The 22440-nt window shown below is 51.4% G+C and overlaps 1 long non-coding RNA gene across 2 annotated transcripts in view; it reads left to right on the forward strand.

Moving 5' to 3' along the window:
• Positions 1-215: 215 nt before the first annotated feature.
• Positions 216-22440, forward strand: part of LOC140400110 (uncharacterized) — a 70787-nt gene continuing 48562 nt past the window's right edge. For both annotated transcript variants that reach the window (XR_011938048.1, XR_011938049.1), the window contains exons 1-2: positions 216-1231; positions 14205-14289. This is a non-coding gene — a long non-coding RNA (uncharacterized lncRNA). The remainder of the gene's footprint in view (positions 1232-14204; positions 14290-22440) is intronic.

Consider the following 22440-nt stretch of genomic DNA (forward strand, 5'->3'; position numbering starts at 1 on the left):
ACACATTGCTCTGACTCTGGGCCTCCCTCTGCCGGCAGCAGCACATTCTCTCTGCTGGTAATAACACGTCACTCCAGGGGCTGTCCCGGGTGCCGGCTATACCGCGCATGCGTGCCCACTCAGCCCGATCAGGCGGTGCGCATGCGCGGTACACAGCGGGCCGGACCGCCTCCTCCTGACGTCACCGGTCTGTCCAAGGGCAGCTTCTTTGAAGCAACAGCAGGTTGAAGCGGCGCCAGAGAGCAGATCCTCCATTTTGTAGCTGGCAGCTGTGAAGAATTGAAAATGGACGGTTTTGTAATAAGGAAGAGAGGGTCAGAGACACAAACAGGCCCGGATCACACATCTAAATCTGTGGGAGAGAGTCGCTGAGGAGAGTCCACAGCAACACAAAGCAGAGCTGGGGTGAGCTCCACGGCCTCTGCTCAACAACCCATTAAGAAGAAGCTGGAAACAGGAACACAGCAGAATAAAGGTGATATTTGAAGGTATGTCTTTATAAATTGTGCCAATGCAAATCAGGATCCCCTCTGGCTGATTTGTTTGCTGATGAAACGTGGAAGCTCTCTATGTCTTACCTTGCAGACATCTTTTCAATTCTAAACACACTGAACCGCAAATTGTCAGGGAAGGAGGATGATTGCTTTTGGCGCTGTGAAGAATTTGATGCTTTCCAAAAGTAATTGAACGTTAGGAAACTGCGCGTAGAAAGCCAAACCTACTACATGTTCCCCACACTGCAATGACATCTTGAAGAAAACGGTTAGGATGGGAACTGCCGATACACTGGCTGCACTGAACAACAGTTTTTAATCGCTATTTTCCAGAGAAGTTTCAGATTTTGAGAGAGAATTAGTTGGTGAAAACTCCCTTTGAGTTTGAGACCCCAGACTCAATTTACTGATTTATAGCTGACTCCAAATGTACAAACTGAGCTTCTGCACCTTACCTGTGACAGCACATTAAAAATACGGCACAACTCCATGAGGTTTTCAGAGTTCCAGCGTAGCGTCTCCGAGGAGTACCCAGTACGGAGTAAAACAAGCATTCTTTTGCTATTACACATCACAAGGATCTACATGTTCAAGGTTGGATTTTTCATCCTCAAAAGGATGAAGACAGCACACAGGAACCAGCTGAACTCTGCACCTGATACATGCACTGCCCTCTCCTCTAAACCTGATTGGAAAGAGATCATAAGGACCAAGCAAGTTCACCTACTGGATTAAAGGTAAGAGAACATAGTGGGTCACGGAGGTCAGCTGGTGTGGGTCCCAAAGGCTGGCCAGCATGGGTCCCAAGGGATAGCCGGTTGGTTAAAATGGGTCGCAGGTAAAAACGGTTTAAAAGTACTGCTCTGTAAAATTCTGCTGATTCAGTTCATCCACTTTTCCTTCATTTACCAGGACTAACTGATCTAATGTCATTGATGTAGTACATATGTTACAGATAAGCACATTTATAACTGAAGCAGAATGGAAAAGGCAGTTTCAGACATCAGGACAAGACCAGGTCTCATACTACAAGAAGAGACCTGAGCAATGAAACATTATAAGAATTATTATTGGTAAACATGCAGTTACTGAAGAAGAATTTTAAAATCCAGCTTTGTCAGTATGTCATGGTGCTCATTACAGAGAAAGTGCTGCAAACTGCTCCGAACTGTTTGTCAACAATTCAAGTGGAGACTGGAGAAGCTTTCAACTGGAGCTGGAGCTGAGTTCATAGATTTCATCGAGTCTACAGTGGCCATTCGGCCCATCAAGTCTGCAACGGCCCTTGGAAAGAGCATATTAATAATAATAGATTGTCACAAGTAGGCTTCAATGAAGTTACTGTGAAAAGCCCCAGTCGCCACATTCCGGCGCCTGTTCGGGGAGTCCGGCATGGGAATTGAACCCACGCTGCTGGACGTGTTCTGCATTACAAGCCAGCTGCTTAGCCCACTGTGCTAAACCAGCCCTCCCCAACTACCTAAGCTCACACCTGAACCCTAGCCCCACACCTCCACCCTCCCCGGAAATCTTCCGGTCAGGCCGTGTTTTTCCTGCGGGCCGAGCAGGCGGTCTACCGTGTCCTGGAAAGGGGGCTCACAGTGGGTGGGGCACACGTGGTGGTGGACCCACTGGAGGCCACCGCCGAATGTGTCACTCCTTCAAACGTCCCGCTCTACCTCCCCACCGAGCTCCTCCTCCCCATCTCAACTTCCTGGGGGAGGTCAGGTCCGGGGTGGCGCCGCTGACACTCGGCCTGCGGGACACTTCCCTCAGTCACGAATACTCCTTCCGGCATCAGGGTTTTGTCTGCCTGACCCGGGAGGAGGTCATGGAGGGAGGATTTGTGGCTCCCCACCAAGGGAAGAACCATAAAGTGATCTGGTCTGCGGATGGCATGCGGTGCCATGCCTGAAGTGGGCTGGGGCATATTCGCCGGAACTGCCCCACCCTAACGGCCACTGCCAACAACATCTCCAGGCCGGCCATGGCTGGCACTGCCCCCCTCTCCTCTACCACCTCTGTCTGCCCAGCAGCCGGCCCCTGACAACACCTCGGCTGTTGGCGGCCTAAAAAGGCCAAACGGAAGACGGCGCGATGGTCGGACGGGGCCCACCCACACCTTGGCCCCATCACGAGTACTGACCCCGTGCCCGTCCCAACCAACACAGAGGCCGCAGCCTCACCTCGCGATGCCGCCGCCACCTCACAACAACATGAGGGGCCTGGAGAGACCAACACACGGGCTCCGGAGGGCGGTGGGGACCCTGTGTAGAGTCCCGAGCTGGATACTGTTCCGGCCCCACCACAGTCCCAGGGGCTCGGCGATGCGGAGGGGGGGGGGGGGGGCATTGCAGAGGGTGGGGGGGGGGGGTTGCTGCCGAGGGCCTTCCAGCAGTAGTGGCCCCGCAGCAACATCAGCTTGCCCACCGCAAGCGCCAGCGGCCTGGGTTGGAGGTGGTGGTGGATCTTGCTACCCCCTCCCCAGGCGAGCGGGGTTGGGTATCTCCTGTGTTTATTTCCATCACCCTGATGCCCAGCCCCGTTAAAAAGAAGGCCAAAGCAGCCGCTGAGGTGACCGAGCTGCCATCGTCCCTCGAGCAGGGAGGCCTGGGGGCGGGCGGAGACGTGACCCCCCCCTATGCTTGTTCTGCCCGGTGCAGTTTTACTCCCGAATACCTTTTGTTCATCGCTGGGGGCATGCGGCAGCCATCAGAGCCCCTATATCTTCGGGTCGTGGGCGGGCGACGGCGAGGAAGGCTCCCCGCTCACAAGGCCCAAGCAGACGATGCGAAGGAGCCCAGGATCCATCCCGGAGCTGTTCCAGGGGGTCTTTCCGGGTCTTTCCGAGGGCCCGGCATCGACGGCGGGGTTGGTGTCGCCACGGACTCTGAATCGAGGGGGGGGGAGCCTGCGAGGAACCCGCCTGAGGGTGATCCTGGGGGTGGGATCGACTCGGACCAGGGGGAGCAGCGACAGGCTGTTCTGTTCCTCGGGGGACTCCTGAGGGAGTAGAGGGGGCAACAACCCTCTCCTCCCTCTGAGTAGAGTTATGGGTGATTGGTGAAGGACACACGCTACAACTGACTTGGAGGTAACCATAGCCAGTCTCAACATCCACGGCACATCACCGTTTCCAGTGCTTCTCTGTCCTCTGGGACGCAAAGTATGGGGTGTGCTTCCTGCAAGAAACCCACGCCATTCCGGAGGACAAAGCTAAGTGAACCCTGGAGTGGCAAGGGGGAGTCTTCATGAGTCACTTGGCCCCACGGTCGGGCGGGGTGGCTATCTTGATGATTTCCATTTTCAGCTGGAGATCTTGAGGGTCAAGGAGCCAGTGCCAGGCCGTCTGTTGCATTTAACGGTCCTCGACGGGGACGTGGTGCGTCACTTTGTGAATGTATAGGCTCCCTGGCCGGGCCGCAGCAAACAACTTTCTTTGACAAAGTGTCCACTCTTCTTGGCACCATTCCTGTGGACGAGTGCATCATCCTTGGAGGGGATTTCAATTGCACCCTCCAGGACAAGGACCGTGGTAGAGTCTAGTGCAGCATGCAGGCGGTGATGAAGTTAAGGGACCTGGTCAGGTCCTTCGACTTGGTGGGCGCCTGGAGAACTCTCCATCCTGAATCTCAGGTGGACACATTTGTGGGCCCTTTGTTGGGAACGTCCAGAATCGACCGTCTTTACATTTCTAGGAGGTTCTTGCCCAGTGTTCAGACGGCCTCTGTGGAGCAGGTGCTGTGCTCGGATGACCACCTGGTGTGGGCGTGTTGATCCCCAAATTTCTTTCTCTGTCAGTCTGGCCTCAATAAAAGTTGAGATGGATTCGCACGTAAAAAGAAGTTATTTATTTAGCTTGCAAGCTTGAATCATCTTACAGAAACGTAAGAGACATCCAGCCTCTTACACCCCAGAAAACGACTGAACTAAAAGACAAAGGGATCTCTGCAAAATCAATTCAAATGGTATCAAGTTTCACATACTCGACGGACATAGGTCAGCCTATGTCCCTCCTGACCGGTTCGATCTATTCTGATTGGCTCACTTCCAATCCCTTTCTCTGGCCCCTATCAATGCAGCATCACTCTCACAGACACACCTCTTCCTGCTTTTTCCATGCGGTCTCAAACCCCTTTGTCCCTAACTGCCAGAATCAAAGTGGCTTATTTCTACATTACATTAACTAGTAACTCTAAAGTAACTATTTTATATCACATTCGTCATTCCCTCCTTTTATCATTCCATGATAACCGAACTATCCAATCCATAGCTACGGTTCCTCATCTAAAAAGATCCGTCGCTGCATTTCCAATTCCTGTCTTAGCCCCCCTTCATCTGCCTCACCCTCATGGATTTTAACAGTTAATTTTTTTTTCCGGTGATTGGGGCGGTGATCTGATCTAGTGCACCCCGCATTCTACCCATCACACATTTAAGGATGGCCAGGCCCACAAAGATGCAGCCGATAGCTACCACTAGATACATGGCCATATTTATCAACCAGTCCTTCCATCCTCCAAATCCCCAGTTACCCCAAGAGTCAGGATCCTGCATCCCGTCCAAGTGATCCCGTATGCGATCCATAAATTTAGTAATGTTAGCGGTCAAGTCCTGAACACCCATGATACACTTGCCCTGTACTATGGCGCATACCCCACCCTCACGGGCCAGAAGATAGTCAAGAGCACGCCGGTTCTGCATTGCAAACAACCGTAGCTGAGACAACTCCTTGGTTGTTGCCCCGAGGGCTCCCAAAGTTTACTACCCGGGTTTTCCTCAGTTTGGCCTTTAACTAACTTAAGTGTATCTCCCGGTAACCTACGTTCTAGCTGTACTTCCCTTCTCACACGCCCCGTCCTCTCTCTAGTCCCTTTCTCTTTCTCATGGTCTCTTCCTACACTCTTCTGACAGCCTGATTTTACCTTTATTGTACCACTTTTAACACATCCAAAATCAAATTTACATGTATTCCAAAAACAAGGCAATGTCCATATAATGTTCCCTTCCCATCGCCGGGACCGGTGCAGCTGCTTCATGACTCCTGCATTCTCCTTAACTTTGATGACCTTCCATGAGTCGATACCATGTCCTCGTATATGGGGGCAGCGAAGAACATCACCTTTGCATAGGTGATGTATCCTTGTAGATTGGTTGGGGCTACACAGATACATAATATTCCCCTTTTCCATATCCATCGCCAATAACACGCCAAGCGAAGTGAGGCCAAATATCAGACAGACGATGCGTAGCCACTCCATCATGCTCCACACCTGTAAAATAGCACTGGAGAAGGGAGGCAGGTTAGTATCCGACCTTTTACAGTAGTGGAGATGGACTCAATTTACAGTGATGTAGGTGGAACCAAGCACTTCGCCCCTCCACTTTAACTGCTGTGGGGGTGGTAAGGAGAACTTGGAAGGGCCCATCCCATCGCGGCTCCGACCCCTTCCTAGTCCAATTTTTGACCATGACATAACTACCGGGCTGGACTGAAAGTGAGCTAGGTACTGGGGCAATGGCTGGTGAGCCGCGCGGACTTGGCCATGGAGTTCCTTGAGCACTTGCGTAAGGGCTAGAACATAGGTGGTCATTTCTTCAGTCATCTGATGAAACTGAACCCATCTGGGAACCTGCAGGCTCCAAGGAGTTCGAAGAGGCCTGCCATAAAGAATCTCGGCGGGAGAGAGCCGGGCTGGTCCCGCAGGTGTAACCCGCAGCTGGAAGAGGGCAACGGGGAGCAACTTAAGCCACGTCAGTCCCGTGTCTGCTCTTAATTTTGCCAATTTAGTTTTGAGGGTCTGATTGTGTCTCTCAACCAACCCGGCCGCCTGCGGTCTGTAAGGACAGTGTAACTGCTGGCGTATGCCCAACTGGGAGCAAAACTCCTTGTTAATTTGTCCAATAAAATGAGGCCCATTATCAGAACTTAACTGAGCTGGTATACCGTACCGGGGAATGATTTCCCTCATCAAGACTTTAACCACAGGAGCAGCTTTACTATAGATAGTCGGATACGCCTCGACCCATCTGCTGAACACATCCACAATGACCAAAACATATTTGTAACATTGACACCTTTCCAACTCAATGTAATCCATTTGGAGCGTCTCAAAGGGACCACTGGGCAACGGGGTTTGCCCCTTCCCACAAGGGATACCTTTTCCGGTGTTATATTGCTGACAAATCAAACACCGATTACTGATACTTTGGGCCAACCCCTGCATTTTAGGGTGCCACCAAGTGTCAAGCAACAAATCACTAGTCCCTCGAGCCCCACAATGAGTTGCAAAGTGTACACATTCAATCACCCATAAAGCCAGCGCATCAGACATACAAGTCTGATGTGCAGGCGTGGTCCATAAAGAGGAAACAGAATCATATGTACAACCTAACCGTTTCCACATTTGTTTATCACTCTCAGGAGCGTCCTCCTGTAACCTTATGACGTCTTGGATGGTTGGCATTCGCTTGTCAGAAGCAGACATATTCATAGTAGATCGTTTAGTCTGACTTAACATCTTAGGCACCATCACTTGCTGAATTTGTGCAGCTGTGCGCGCTGCACGATCTGCTCGTTCATTACCAACGTCAACTGGGGTTGTACCATTCGTGTGGGCAGCGCATTTAATAACGGAAATCTGCGCGGGCATAAGGAGGGCCTGCAGTAGGTCATTAACTAAACCCCGGTGGGATATTTGACCACACATAATCATGTCAGGTTGTTCTGACGAAATGTCACTCAAATCGCCCCTTATTGTGGTAGTTTCCTGAATCAAGGCTAAACAGTCGTGGCCAGGTGCGTCTTCATGGACAGGGGGACCACTAAGAAAACAGGCTGGATTGATAGTGGTACAGTATTTAAATGTCAGACGTGGATTGTTCAAAAGGTATATCTCATACCTATTCTGACGAGCTGCGGTAAGATGCTGACCATTCGCCCCATATCCCTGGCATGGTACTGGTCATGGACCTGACGTGTAATATGAGGGCTTACCGAAGCTGACTGTGGCCATAAATGTGGTGATATTGTAACAAAATCGGCTGTACCTTCTTTTCCCGTGACTGTGGCTGTAACCTTGACTGGCCATTCGGTCTCAAGTAATGGCCGGTATTTGTCCTCCAACTCCCTGTTTCGTCCAGTTCTGTCATAGGCCAGGGTAACGTGATGCAGTGACTGTTCAACGTCTAACGTCCACCACTGGGGGGTGATAGAAATATAGCACTGTTGTCTCATCCTCCTCTTCGCTGATCCACCCACCCAAAGTCACTATATTGGAGCTCCTGCCGGTAAACTACCATTTCTGCCGCTTGTTGGGGTCGCAGATCATCCTTTTTCATTACATACTCAGTCTTAACCTTTGTAACTGAGCCTCCTTCTTGGCCTACACCCTCCTTCCAGTAAAATCTGACTGCCCTTGCCATCTGGGAAGGGTCGTTCTCTGTCCAATTCATGTTATTACATTTCACAGCAGTAACCACAGAAGGTGGTAGGCAATGCATTAACATAGCACAGTATTGAGGGGAATTCTGACCATTTTGATACAGCAAATCGCCTGACTGCCCCCGGTAGATTTCATTAAAAAGCTCCAGAAATTCCTCTGCCTCGTCAATCTTCCTAGGTTTTAGGTCTAAGATAACAGAAAGATTTATGGTCCTTTGAAATGTGCTATTCAACGCATTCAAGATCTGTGTCCTTCTTTTCTCTATTTGCTCTCTTTTTTTTTAAAACTTAAAAATGTTTGAAAATTCAAATTGAATTACTGCAACTTGCAAGCTTAGCTCTGATCTCAACTCAGAACTAAATTTACAATTTGCTTAACACAAACTTGTATAACATTTACAACTTAATTATTTCTTTATCTTAACAATTTTTCTTTTAACAAGTTTTTTTTCCTTTACATACACATAAGTATTAGCAAAATCAACTATCATCTCCAGATTGACACTTTTTAAAATGGTGTCCATGATCTTCTTTAAGTTTCTATTAATCTCCAGATAAAATGAGATAAACCTTATTTCAAGTAAGTAAAACTTAAGATTCTGGCAATTTCAATCAATTGCTTTCGAAAATAATAACTTTTATCAAAGAGGTGGAGAAAGCCACTGGTTTCCTTTAATTAATTCAAAACGTAACTTTGCTGGTGTTCACTGACTCAAAGGAAAGGTATCCGATTACACTACGGCTGCTGCTGTTATCTCAAAGCCTGAGTGAGAAGCACTGTCTGTTTTCAACTCCGCCTGCTGCTGTTAACCCTTTGAGAGACTTCTGCTTCAACCAATATGCAGCATTCCTCACAATCTCAACTAGACCTCGGAACTTTACAGTCCAAGGAGACAATTTTAGCTTAATCAACTATATATTTAAAACACTCACACATAGAGTTGAACCATCTTCAGATTTAAAAACAGTTATACTGGACTGAACCTCCATCTATTGAAGTCTCATCAGCCCCTGAACCCATATAATAGACTGAACCTTCATTAATGAAGTCACATCAGCCCCTGAACCCATATAATAGACTGAACCTTCATTAATGAAGTCACATCAGCCTCTGAACCCATATAATAGACTGAACCTTCATTAATGAAGTCACATCAGCCTCTGAACCCATATAATAGACTGAACCTTCATTATTAAAGTCCCATCAGCCCAAAACCCTAACCCAAGCCGAAACAACAATATGAAATCCCATCAATTAAAGTGCTAATCCCCAGACTGACCTGTGATTTCGTCGAGGCGGTCTTTCTGTGCCAACCGCGAGTGACCAGACTAATCAGACGATAAGAAGAGGGGAACAATCAATGCGCGGTCGTTTTCCAGTTCTACATTGAGGGCCCTTTGTTCCCCATCCTCCTGTTCATAATCAGTCTAATTCTGATTTCGCAGTTGGATCAGGATCGCCCAGAGAAATCCCGGTTTTCGGCACCAAATGTTGATCCCCAAATTTCTTTCTCTGTCAGTCTGGCCTCAATAAAAGTTGAGATGGATTTGCACGTAAAAAGAAGTTATTTATTTAGCTTGCAAGCTTGAATCATCTTACAGAAACGTAAGAGACATCCAGCCTCTTACACCCCAGAAAACGACTGAACTAAAAGACAAAGGGATCTCTGCAAAATCAATTCAAATGGTATCAAGTTTCACATACTCGACGGACATAGGTCAGCCTATGTCCCTCCTGACCTGTTCGATCTATTCTGATTGGCTCACTTCCAATCCCTTTCTCTGGCCCCTATCAATGCAGCATCACTCTCATAGACACACCTCTTCCTGCTTTTTCCATGCGGTCTCAAACCCCTTTGTCCCGAACTGCCAGAATCAAAGTGGCTTATTTCTACATTACATTAACTAGTAACTCTAAAGTAACTATTTTATATCACATTCGTCAGGCGGGGCTTGGCCAGCTCCACGCTCAGGCACGGTCCGCGTACTGGCACTTTAACAACCTGCTGCTGGAGGACAAGAGGTTCCTGGAATCGCTTTGCCGTTTCTGGGCCGGCTGGAGAAAGAAGCAGGGTGGCTTCCCCTCCTTGAGGCTATGGTGGGACTTGGGCAAGACTCATGTCCGCGCCTTCTGTCAGGTGTACACGAAGCGGTCGATGCCGGGGCGGAAATACATGATCGCCAAATTGGCTGAAGAAGTCTTCCATCTGGAGTCACGTCTCCCTCAGCCGGATGAGGACCCGGCCCTGGGGCTGCTGTCCAGGGAGAAGACGGGCGTGCTGCGGGACCTGCAACTTGTCGGGTCCCACGGCGCATATGTGAGGTCACGGATCTGTCTCCTGACAGACATGGACCGTGGCTCCCCCTTCTACTCGCTGGAAAGAGGATGCAGGGCCAGTCGGCCGACGACGGTCCCTCGTCTCGGATCCGGAGGGGGTCAGGACCCTAATCAGGGACTTTTATTCTGACCTCTATACTCCGGATCCGTGCAGCGAGGATGCTTGCAGAGTTCTGTGGGAGGACCTGCCGCAGGTCGGCCCGGAGGGCGTCGGGGTCTCGACCAAACCGTCAATCATCAAGACCGGCGCCCTCGACAGCTTGTCAAGGGGCAAGACCCCAGGGCTGGACGGGCTGACCGCGGAGTTCTTCAGTGCATGCTGGGACGTCCTGGGGAGCGACTACGCGGGGGTCCTGGGGAATGTATCGTGACTGGGGAGATGCCCCTTTCGTGGCGCAGGGCCGTTATTGCCCTGCTGCCCAAGAAAGGGGATTTCCGCCGACCCAAAAACAGGCGAGCGGTCTCCCTCCTCAGCACGGACTACAAAATAATTGCCACGGTCATGTCTTTGCGCCGTGGCCCTGTGCTGGACCACATGATCCACCCTGACAGTCCCACACCGTCCCGGACCGCACCATTTACCATGATCCACCCTGACAGTCCCACACCGTCCCGGACCGCACCATTTACCATAATATCCATCTGGTCCGGGACATCCATCATTCCCAGACGACTGGGATGTTGAGCGCCTACCTGTCTCTTGACCAGGAGAGGGCGTTCGACAGGGTGGGGCACGATTATTTGCTCGGGCCTCTGCGAGCCTTCTGGTTCAGGACGCACTTTGCTGCCCGGATCCGATTACTGTACGCTGCCTCGGAGTGTCTGATTAAGGTTAACCTGTCCCTGACGCGCCCCTTCGCTTTGGGAGAGGTGTGCGTCAGGGCTGCCCCTTGCCCGGCCAACTTTATTCTCTCTGCATGGAGCCTTTCCTGCGCCTCCTGCGGAAGAGGTTGTCGGGGCTGGTTCTGCGTGAGCTGGGCATGGCGGTGGTCGTTTTGGCTTACGCTGATGATGTGCTGCTCATGTTCATTGACCCCGGTGACCTGCGGAGGATGCGAGAGTGCCAGGCTGTGTACTCCGCCTCATCTTCTGCTGGGATCAACCGGGCTAAAATGTTCCGGACTCCTGGTCGGTCCGTGGCAGATGGACCCCCTCCCAGAGGAGCTCAGGCCTTCAGCTGGAGCCGGTCCAACATCGACTTGGACCAACATCCTCGACCTGGGAGCCCATCTTTGCCCGGCAGAGGAAGCCTGGCCGGTGAACTGGCAGGAGTTGGAGACCAAGATCACCGCTCGCCTGGGACGTTGGCCAGGACTGCTCCGAGAGCTGTCCTACAGGGGTCGAGTTCTCATCATAAACCAGCTGATAGCTTCCATGTTGTGGTACCGGCTGGTCACTTTGACCCCTCCCCCTGACTTTGTGACAGGCATCCTGAGAACTCTGATTCGGTTCTTCTGGGACAATGGATTGCACTGGGTCGCTGCGGAGGTCTGGAGTCTCCCGCTTGCGGAGGGCGGTCAGGCGCTGGTGTGCCTTCGCATCCAGATCACGACTTTCCACCTTCAGACTCTGCAGCGATACCTGGACGTTGAGCCTCCTCCACGATGGTGTGCCTTGGCGACATATTTCTTCTGCCAGGTGCACGGCCTGAACTACGACGTTGACCAGCATGGTCTTCAGAATTCTTTGTTGATGCTGCCCGTCTTGTACCAGGACCGTCTCAAAGTCTGGAACAGGGTCCCCACGTGCCACAGCTCTCTGCTGTCAGGAGTAGTGGCTCTCGTAAGGGAGCCGCTGCTCAGGAATCCGCACCTCCGCCAATATCCATTCCGGTGGCTGGCGGAGCGGAGGGCTGTGGATGGCGGGGTGACCAGGATCGGGGACATGCAGGGTGGCAGAGGAATGGACTGGATGACGCCCTACGAGCTCGCCGAGCACGGTGCTGTGTCCATCCAGCACGCGGCCAAGCCCATCCGAGGCCTCAAAATGGTTGTGCTCGGCCCCTTGGACTCGAGACGGCGCAGTTGTGCGGTGGCATCCCGTCTGAGCGGACCCCTGCTCGGACGGAATGCCACGTTGGTCCCAGGCCCCGGAACCCCTTCCGGGCGCCGGTACCCCACAACCCCAGTCGCTTCATGTAGACACCCCCCGTGCCTTTTCGTACCGCGCAGATGGGTTTCCTGTACGGCCTGCTGCTGCACACCTTCCACCTCCTTGCCCTCGCCCGCCATCCGGACACGGCTTGGCGTGCCTTGCTGCAGTCCGGCAGCGGAGGTCCCAACTGGAGTTCCCTCTACGGAGGCGTCTTCCCTATAAGACTTGGGGACCTGGGGTGGAGGGTGCTGCAGAAGGCAGTGTCGTGCAACCATCGGTTAAATCACCACACGGCCTCCCCAGAGACCTGCCACGTTTGCGGCCTGGTGGAGACCGTGGAGCATGTGTTTGTTGTCTTGTCTTAGGCTGCACTCCTTTTTTAGTTTTTTGATGATATTGTTGTTGAGGTTTTCTTTGCACTTAAGCCCCACGCTCCTGATCTATGGACATCTGGTGTGGGAAGGTGGGGAAGCGGGGAAGGCGGAGGACCTCCTTGTGAACCTGCTCCTGGGCCTGGCCACACTTGCCATTAATAGGTCCAGGCAGCGGGCGACCGAGGGGGTCGTCCGGCCTGACTGTCTGCCCCTCCTCCGCAGCCTCGTTCGCGGCCGGGTGTCCCTGGAGTGAGAGCTTGTGGTGACCACGAGCACACTTGAGGCCTTCCGTGCTTGGTGGCCGCCGTAGGGGTTGGACTGCCTCATCAACCCTGATTTTCACACTTTAATTTAACGGGTTTTGTTCCGTTTCCGTTTCCTTTCTGATTCCTTTTTGGGCTCTGCTCCAGTTGCTTTCTTTTTGGAGCACCCCCCGGTTTGCTTTTGTCCCTCAGTTAATTTTTGTATTTTTTCTTTAGTTGTCACGCCGTGCATCACTCCAGAATAGTCGGTGGATGCAGGGTTTTAATCCTGCTGCGTGGAGATAAATGCAGCAGGTCATCACTCACAAGGGAAAAAAACACAAGAAAAAAAAACAACACAAAAATATTATGACAGTTGTTAAACCCGATAAAACCCCCCACACACAGTGCCCCCTCCTCTATAGGAGGTTTTGCTCTATATGTGATGACAGTGAAATGAGAAATATTTCCATTGATTCTCAATGCGGAATTGCTGCGGGGATCTGCGCATGCCCGGCGTAACCCCGCCCCCTGCCTGTCGTCACTGAGGGTGAGAGCGCATGTGCAGCCCCTCCAGCCCAGGAACAGCGTTCTCATTGCAGCAGCACATCCATTTGCGAGTGTGAGCAAAGAGGCTCAGAGATCATTACAGACTCGGGGGGAGTTCAGGGAGAATCGGGGGCTGTTTGCAAGAGGCGCAGCGGAGCACGATCTTGTTCCGGGACTTGGAGTGAGCGGGGGGAAGGGAGAGCTCTTTCTTGGCCTGGCTTATTTGTCTGATTCTGGGTTAGGATTTGGAGAGTATTTTCTTTATTTTACTGATAATCAATTGAAAGAATAGATTGATCTATCATTGGCCTAATCTGATCCTGATTTACAAGAGAGATGTTATCTTCCGCCCAGTCCAACAGATGAAGAGATGAGTTCCAAGATGATGATTCCTCAGCAACGTGAATGTGGCGACTTGGCGCTTTTCACAGTAACTTCATTTGAAGCCGACTTGTGACAAGAAGCGATTTTCATTCCATTTCACATGGTTAGGTGGGGTTACTGGGTAAGGGTGGAGGCGTGGAACGCTCTTTACAAAGATGGGCTCGATGGACCGAATGGCCTCCTTTTGCACTATCAATTCTGTGATTATCAGTTGAAAGAATAGACTGATCTATCATTGGCCTCATCTGACCCTGATTTACAAGAGATATGCTTTCTTCCCCCTAGTTCAACAGATGAAGAAATGAGTTCCAAGAACAAGATGATGATTCCTCAGCAAAATGTATGTGCTGCCGTCTCCTTCTAACTGACAGTAAGTACAATATTAATCCAACATTGCAGAGACACAGACACAACATCAACTCCACCGTCACAGAGAACAGAAGCAGTCACACTCACATTGACCTCAAGTCCCAGATAAACATGTCCAATCCAACAGTGATACACGAGAGGGCAGGTGGGATCATTTTCCAGAATTCGCCCCCCCCCCGCCATATCATGGAACGTTGGATCAACTTGTTGTGATAATAGCTTTTCGTAAAGTAATCAGTATAGAAATAATTAGGTACAGATTCAGCAATGTGTAAGTATCCATTTGCACTTTTTTGTAACTTTGTTGGATTAAAATGTATCAGAAGCACTTTAACCTCACAAGTTGTGAACCTTTGGTGCAAGTAAAAAGTCAGATAGTACAGCAGATTTAAAAATACAGAATTATTCGTAAGTTTCTACTGAGACAAGTCAGAAAACAAAATATTGGGGGAATGTCCAATTCACATAACAAGCATGTCTTTCGGGACTTGTGGGAGGAAACCGGAGCATCCGGAGGAAACCCACACAGACACAGGGAAAACGTGCAGACTCTGCACAGGCTGCGACCCAAGCGGGAATCAAACCTTGGAACCTGGCACTGTGAAGCAATCCCCTGATTTACACAATCCCCTGGTTTACACCACGCTAGTTTCACACACTCCCCTGGTTTACATGCTCTCCTGGTTTCTCACTCATCTGGTTTGAACACTCAACTGCTGTACACACTCCTCATTTTACACACACTCCTGTTGTGCATCCTCCCCTGGTTCCATACACTCACCTGGTTCATACACTCCCCTGGTTTATACTTCCCCTTGCTTTATACACTCCCCGACTTTACACACTCCCCTGCTTTATGCCCTCCCCTGCTTGATACACTCCCCCTGCTTCATACACTCCCCCTGCTTCATACACTCCCCCTGCTTCATACACTCCCCCTGCTTCATACACTCCCCCTGCTTCATACACTCCCCCTGCTTCATACACTCCCCCTGCTTCATACACTCCCCCTGCTTCATACACTCCCCCTGCTTCATACACTCCCCCTGCTTCATACACTCCCCCTGCTTCATACACTCCCCCTGCTTCATACACTCCCCCTGCTTCATACACTCCCCCTGCTTCATACACTCCCCCTGCTTCATACACTCCCCCTGCTTCATACACTCCCCCTGCTTCATACACTCCCCCTGCTTCATACACTGCCCCTGCTTCATACACTGCCCCTGCTTCATACACCTCCCCCTGCTTCATACACCTCCCCCTGCTTCATACACCTCCCCCTGCTTCATACACCTCCCCCTGCTTCATACACCTCCCCCTGCTTCATACACCTCCCCCTGCTTCATACACCTCCCCCTGCTTGATATACCCCCCTTGCTTTATACACCCCCCTGCTTTATACACCCCCGCTGCTTTATACACCCCCGCTGCTTTATACACCCCCCTGCTTTTTACACCCCCCTGCTCTACACACTCCCCTCGTTTACAAATCCCCCTGCTTTATACGTCTTCCTGCTTTAGACACTCCCCTGCTTTGTACAGTCCCCTGCTTTATACACCCCCCTGCTTTATACACCCCCCTGCTTTATACGCCCCCCTGCTTTATACGCCCCTCTGCTTTAAACACCCCCCTGCTTCATACGCCCCCCTGCTTTATACGCCCCCCTGCTTTATACGCCCCCCTGCTTTATACAACCCCCTGCTTTATACAACCCCCTGCTTTATACACCCCCCTGCTTCATACACCCCCCTGCTTCATACACCCCCCTGCTTTATACACCCCCCCCCCTGGTTAATACACCCCCCTGCTTCATACACCCCCCTGCTTCATACACCCCCCTGCTTTATACACTCCCCTGCTTTATACATCGCCCTGCTTTTTACACTCCACTGCTCTACACACTCCCCTCGTATACAAATCCCCCTGCTTTATACGTCTTCCTGCTTTAGACACTCCCCTGCTTTGTACAGTCCCCTGCTTTATACACCCCCCCTGCTTTATACACCCCCCTGCTTCATACACCCCCCTGCTTCATACACCCCCCTGCTTTATACACCCCCCCCTGGTTAATACACCCCCCCTGCTTTATACACCCCCCTGCTTTATACATCCCGCTGTTTGATACATCCCCCTGCTTTATGCACTCCCCTGCTTTATACACCCCTGCTTTATACACCCCTGCTTTATACACCACCCTCCTTTATACACCCCCCTGCTTTATACATCCCCCCTGCTTTATACATCCCCCCTGCTTTACACACTCCCCTGCTTGATACACCCCCCTGCTTGATACACCCCCCTGCTTTATACACCCCCCTGCTTTATACACCCCCCTGCTTTATACATCCCCCCTGCTTTATACATCCCCCCTGCTTTACACACTCCCCTGCTTGATACACCCCCCTGCTTGATACACCCCCCTGCTTTATACACCCCCCTGCTTTATACACCCCCCTGCTTTATACACCCCCCTGCTTCATACATCGCCCTGCTTTTTACACTCCACTGCTCTACACAATCCCCTCGTTTACAAATCCCCCTGCTTTATACGTCTTCCTGCTTTAGACACTCCCCTGCTTTGTACAGTCCCCTGCTTTATACACCCCCCTGCTCTTTCCACCCCCCTGCTCTTTCCACCCCCCTGCTCTTTCCACCCCCCTGCTTCATACACCCCCCTGCTTCATACACCCCCCTGCTTCATCCACCCCCCTGCTTCATACACCCCCCTGCTTCATACACCCCCCTGCTTTATACACCCCCCTGCTTTATACATCCCGCTGTTTGATACATCCCAATGCTTTATGCACTCCCCTGCTTTATACACCCCTGCTTTATACACCCCCCTGCTTTATACACCTCCCTGCTTTATACACCTCCCTGCTTCATACACCCCCCTGCTTCATACACCCCCCTGCTTCATACACCCCCCTGCTTCATACACCCCCCTGCTTCATACACCCCCCTGCTTCATACACCCCCTGCTTCATACACCCCCCTGCTTCATACACCCCCCTGCTTCATACACCCCCCTGCTTCATACACCCCCCTGCTTTATACACCCCCCTGCTTTATACATCCCGCTGTTTGATACATCCCAATGCTTTATGCACTCCCCTGCTTTATACACCCCTGCTTTATACACCACCCTGCTTTATACACCACCCTGCTTTATACACCCCCCTGCTTAATACACCCCCCTGCTTTGTACACTCCCCTGCTTTGTACATCCCCTGCTTTATACACCCCCCTGCTTTATACACTCCCCTGCTTTATACACTCCCCTGCTTTATACAACCACCTGCTTTCATCCCCCTACTTTATACACTCTGCGGTTTTTTCACTCCCCTGCTTTATACATCCCCCTGCTTCATACACCCCCCCTGCTTTATACATCCCCTCTGCTTTACACACTCCCCTGCTTGATAATCCCCCCTGCTTGATAATCCCCCCTGCTTGATACACCCCCCTGCTTGATACACCCCCCTGCTTTATGCACCCCCCTGCTTTATACACCCCCCTGCTTTATACACCCCCCTGCTTTATACACCCCCCTGCTTTATACACCCCCCTGCTTTATACACCCCCCTGCTTTATACACCCCCCTGCTTTATACACCCCCCTGCTTTATACACCCCCCTGCTTTATACACTCCCCTGCTTTGTACACCCCCCTGCTTTGTACAACCCCTGCTTTATACACCCCCTGCTTCATACACCCCCCTGCTTTATACACCCCCCCCTGGTTAATACACCCCCCCTGCTTTATACACCCCCCTGCTTTATACATCCCGCTGTTTGATACATCCCCCTGCTTTATGCACTCCCCTGCTTTATACACCCCTGCTTTATACACCCCTGCTTTATACACCACCCTCCTTTATACACCCCCCTGCTTAATACACCCACCTGCTTTATACACTCCCCTGCTTTATACACTCCCCTGCTTTATACACTCCCCTGCTTTATACACTCCCCTGCTTTATACAACCACCTGCTTTCATCCCCCTGCTTTATACACCCCCCTGCTTTATACATCCCCCCTGCTTTATACATCCCCCCTGCTTTACACACTCCCCTGCTTGATACACCCCCCTGCTTGATACACCCCCCTGCTTTATACACCCCCCTGCTTTATACACCCCCCTGCTTTATACACCCCCCTGCTTCATACATCGCCCTGCTTTTTACACTCCACTGCTCTACACAATCCCCTCGTTTACAAATCCCCCTGCTTTATACGTCTTCCTGCTTTAGACACTCCCCTGCTTTGTACAGTCCCCTGCTTTATACACCCCCCTGCTCTTTCCACCCCCCTGCTCTTTCCACCCCCCTGCTTCATACACCCCCCTGCTTCATACACCCCCCTGCTTCATACACCCCCCTGCTTCATACACCCCCCTGCTTCATACACCCCCCTGCTTTATACACCCCCCTGCTTTATACATCCCGCTGTTTGATACATCCCAATGCTTTATGCACTCCCCTGCTTTATACACCCCTGCTTTATACACCCCCCTGCTTTATACACCTCCCTGCTTCATACACCCCCCTGCTTCATACACCCCCCTGCTTCATACACCCCCCTGCTTCATACACCCCCCTGCTTCATACACCCCCCTGCTTCATACACCCCCCTGCTTCATACACCCCCCTGCTTCATACACCCCCCTGCTTCATACACCCCCCTGCTTCATACACCCCCCTGCTTCATACACCCCCCTGCTTTATACACCCCCCTGCTTTATACATCCCGCTGTTTGATACATCCCAATGCTTTATGCACTCCCCTGCTTTATACACCACCCTGTTTTATACACCACCCTGCTTTATACACCCCCCTGCTTAATACACCCCCCTGCTTTGTACACTCCCCTGCTTTGTACATCCCCTGCTTTATACACTCCCCTGCTTTATACACTCCCCTGCTTTATACACTCCCCTGCTTTATACAACCACCTGCTTTCATCCCCCTACTTTATACACTCTGCGGTTTTTTCACTCCCCTGCTTTATACATCCCCCTGCTTCATACACCCCCCCTGCTTTATACATCCCCTCTGCTTTACACACTCCCCTGCTTGATAATCCCCCCTGCTTGATAATCCCCCCTGCTTGATACACCCCCCTGCTTGATACACCCCCCTGCTTTATGCACCCCCCTGCTTTATACACCCCCCTGCTTTATACACCCCCCTGCTTTATACACCCCCCTGCTTTATACACCCCCCTGCTTTATACACCCCCCTGCTTTATACACCCCCCTGCTTTATACACTCCCCTGCTTTGTACACCCCCCTGCTTTGTACAACCCCTGCTTTATACACCCCCTGCTTTATACACTCCCCTGCTTTAAACATCCCCATGCTTTATACACCCCCCTGCTTTATACACCCCCCTGCTTTATGCACTCCCCTGCTTTATGCACCCCCTTGCTTTATGCACCCCCCTCCTTTATGCACCCCCCTCCTTTTATGCTCCCCCTGCTTTATACACGGCCCTCCTTTATTCACACCCTGCTTTACACACTCCACTGCTTTAAACATCCCCATGCTTTATACACCCCCCTGCTTTATACACCCCCCTGCTTTATACACCCCCCTGCTTTATGCACCCCCCTGCTTTATGCACCCCCCTGCTTTATGCACCCCCCTCCTTTATGCACCACCCTCCTTTTATGCACCCCCCTCCTTTTATGCACCCCCTGCTTTATACACCCCTGCTTTATACACCCCCCTGCTTTATGCACCCCCCTGCTTTATACACCCCCCTGCTTTATACACCCCCCTGCTTTATGCACTCCCCTGCTTTATGCACTCCCCTGCTTTATACACCCCTGCTTTATACACCCCTGCTTTATACACCACCCTGCTTTATACACCCCCCTGCTTTATACACCCCCCTGCTTTATACACCCCCCTGCTTTGTACATCCCCTGCTTTATACACCCCCTGCTTTATACACTCCCCTCGTTTACAAATCCCCCTGCTTTATACGTCTTCCTGCTTTAGACACTCCCCTGCTTTGTACAGTCCCCTGCTTTATACACCCCCTGCTTTATACACCCCCCTGCTTTATACACCCCCCTGCTTTATACACCCCCCTGCTTTATACACCCCCCTGCTTTATACACCCCCCTGCTTTATACACCCCCCTGCTTTATACACCCCCCTGCTTTATACACCCCCCTGCTTTATACACCCCCTGCTTTATACACCCCCCTGCTTTATACACCCCCCTGCTTTATGCACTCCCCTGCTTTATGCACTCCCCTGCTTTATACACCCCTGCTTTATACACCACCCTGCTTTATACACCACCCTGCTTAATACACCCCCCTGCTTAATACACCCCCCTGCTTTGTACATCCCCTGCTTTATACACCCCCCTGCTTTATACACTCCCCTCGTTTACAAATCCCCCTGCTTTATACGTCTTCCTGCTTTAGACACTCCCCTGCTTTGTACAGTCCCCTGCTTTATACACCCCCCTGCTTTATACACCCCCCTGCTTTATACACCCCCCTGCTTCATACACCCCCCTGCTTCATACACCCCCCTGCATTATACACCCCCCTGCTTAATACACCCCCCTGCTTTATACACCCCCCTGCTTTATACACCCCCCTGCTTTATACATCCCGCTGTTTGATACATCCCCCTGCTTTATGCACTCCCCTGCTTTATGCACTCCCCTGCTTTATACACCCCTGCTTTATACACCACCCTGCTTTATACACCACCCTGCTTTATACACCCCCCTGCTTCATACACCCCCCTGCTTTATACACTCCCCTGCTTTATAGACTCCCCTGCTTTATACAACCACCTGCTTTCATCCCCCTGCTTTATACATTCTGCGGTTTTTTCACTCCCCTGCTTTATACATCCCCCTGCTTTACACACTCCCCTGCTTTAAACATCCCCATGCTTTATACACCCCCCTGCTTTATGCACCCCCCTGCTTTATGCACTCCCCTGCTTTATGCACTCCCCTGCTTTATGCACTCCCCTGCTTTATGCACCCCCCTGCTTTATGCACCCCCCTGCTTTATGCACCCCCCTCCTTTATGCACCCCCCTCCTTTATGCACCCCCTGCTTTATACACACCCTGCTTTACACACTCCACTGCTCTACACACTCCCCTCGTTTACAAATCCCCCTGCTTTATACGTCTTCCTGCTTTAGACACTCCCCTGCTTTGTACAGTCCCCTGCTTTATGCATCCCCCTGCTTCGTGCAATCCCCCTGTTTTATACACCCCCCGCTTTATACGCCCCCCTGCTTTATACACCCCCCTGCTTTATACACCCCCCTGCTTCATACACCCCCCTGCTTCATACACCCCCCTGCTTCATACACCCCCCTGCTTCATACACTCCCCTGCTTTATGCACCCCCCTGCTTTATACATCCCCCCTGCTTTATACATCCCCCCTGCTTTATACACTCCCCTGCTTTATACACCCCCCTGCTTTATACACCCCCCTGCTTTATACACCCCGCTGTTTGATACATCCCCCTGCTTTATGCACTCCCCTGCTTTATACACCCCCCTGCTTTATACACCCCCTTGCTTTATACACCCCCCTGCTTTATACACCCCCCTGCTTCATACACTCCCCCTGCTTCATACACTCCCCCTGCTTCATACACTCCCCCTGCTTCATACACTCCCCCTGCTTCATACACTCCCCCTGCTTCATACACTCCCCCTGCTTCATACACTCCCCCTGCTTCATACTCCTCCCCCTGCTTCATACACCTCCCCCTGCTTCATACACCTCCCCCTGCTTCATACACCTCCCCCTGCTTCATACACCTCCCCCTGCTTCATACACCTCCCCCTGCTTCATACACTCCCCTGCTTCATACACCTTCCCCATTCTTCATACACCTCCCCCTGCTTGATATACCCCCCTTGCTTTATACACCCCCGCTGCTTTATACACCCCCGCTGCTTTATACACCCCCGCTGCTTTATACACCCCCCTGCTTTTTACACCCCCCTGCTCTACACACTCCCCTCGTTTACAAATCCCCCTGCTTTATACGTCTTCCTGCTTTAGACACTCCGCTGCTTTGTACAGTCCCCTGCTTTATACGCCCCCCTGCTTTATACGCCCCTCTGCTTTAAACAACCCCCTGCTTTAT

Source organism: Scyliorhinus torazame, chromosome 24 (genome assembly GCF_047496885.1).
Source record: "Scyliorhinus torazame isolate Kashiwa2021f chromosome 24, sScyTor2.1, whole genome shotgun sequence".
Taxonomy (NCBI): Eukaryota; Metazoa; Chordata; class Chondrichthyes; order Carcharhiniformes; family Scyliorhinidae; genus Scyliorhinus; species Scyliorhinus torazame.